Here is a 1489-nt window from a genome sequence, read left to right on the forward strand (position 1 = left end):
GACAAAAAAAAAAAAAAAAAAAAAAAGGAAAAAAAAAAAACAAGCCTTTAAAGTGTCACAGTGACCATACTACACACTGTCTCTCCTAGTTATGTGATTGAGCATTTTCTGTGTAGTCGCAGCCATGTAGCCATGTGGTTGCTTAGGCCTTGACCACATATAGCTGCTTGCGAAGTTCCTTTTTTTGACTTTCAGGGGAGTCTTCCGCCTTAAAGCACAGAATGGGAAAATGGTTTTCATGTCTAAAGAAATACTTACCAAAAACACTAATAGCTGGGCATGATGACACTCACCTGCAATCCCAACACTTCAGAGACTGAAGCAGAATTGCAAGTTTGAGCACACCTTGGGCAATTTAGTGACTATCAAGACCCTGTCTCAAAAAGTGGAAAGACTGGGGATAAGAGCTCAATGCAAAGGCCTTGGGTTCAGTCCCTAGTACTTAAAAAAAAAGGAGCTAACAGTAGATGTTGGGTAACCAGGAACTGGGTTTATTTTTTCCTAAGTGGAAACTTGTCAAAACTTGTTTTTCAACAGATAAGTGAATAGGTTAGGTCTATATTCATACTACATGGAAACAGATGCCTTGACTGATTTATTTTTACAGTACTGGTGACAGAACTAGGCCTTGTCCAAGGGAGCAGAGTGTTCTACCACTAATCTACAGCCCCAGCTCAGTGACTTTCTCTTCTCTTTTTTGAGACAACGTTTCGCTTTGTAATTCAGGCTGGGTTTAAATTCAATATGTAGCCCAGGCTGGCCTCAAACTTAGTGATCCTCCTGCCTCAACCTCCCTAAGATTATAGTCATGCGCCACCACCCTTTTTTTTTTTTTTTTGCTGGTACAGGGAATAGAACAAAACCTTGCGTGACACCACTGAGCTCAATTCCCAGCCCTGGCTCTTTCCTTTTCCTTTTCTTTCTTTTCCTAAGGACATTTTCATTTGCATTAGTGACTGAGGATCTCATAAGGACTTAGATTGTCATAGGGGAGATGCAGTGCAGCAGGGAGAGGTGAATCCTTTGCCCATCAGTCTTCCTGAAAGCCCTGTGCACAGACCCTCCTATTCTCCACTCCTCTGTTGGGGTATGTCTGCCAAAGCAAGAGCATCCCAGGGTGCTAGTCACATCAGAGCCAGATGTTGGGGCTGGGGTGTGGCAGAACACTAACTAGCATGCATGAGGCCCTAGTTTCAGTCCCCAGCACCACTAAAGCAAAACTGAGCCAGGCACTGGGAGCCAGCAGTTGGCATTAGAGGGATCTTGAGTGCCATAGGACCTACATCCTTAACCCCAGAAGGTCTGGAGTCACCAAGGAAGGGGCATCCAGAAGGGGTGTCCTGTTCTACGGCTGGGGTGGGGCAGGGTGCTGCAAGCTGCTATCCTCTTCATGCAACCTGATTGCATTTGATGAGACCTGGAAATCAACACAAGTAGCTTCATCTTCCCTGAAGAACTTTTTTTGGTTTTTTTTTTTTTTTTTTTTTTT

At 44.0% G+C, this 1489-nt stretch overlaps 1 protein-coding gene across 1 annotated transcript in view; it reads left to right on the top strand.

Moving 5' to 3' along the window:
* Akap8 (A-kinase anchoring protein 8) overlaps window positions 1-1489 on the top strand; it is a 19146-nt gene that overhangs the window by 11354 nt on the left and 6303 nt on the right. The gene's annotated exons all lie outside the window — the stretch shown is intronic.

Source organism: Fukomys damarensis, unplaced genomic scaffold (assembly GCF_012274545.1).
Source record: "Fukomys damarensis isolate Sample0158 unplaced genomic scaffold, DMR_v1.0_HiC HiC_scaffold_37, whole genome shotgun sequence".
NCBI lineage: Eukaryota > Metazoa > Chordata > Mammalia > Rodentia > Bathyergidae > Fukomys > Fukomys damarensis.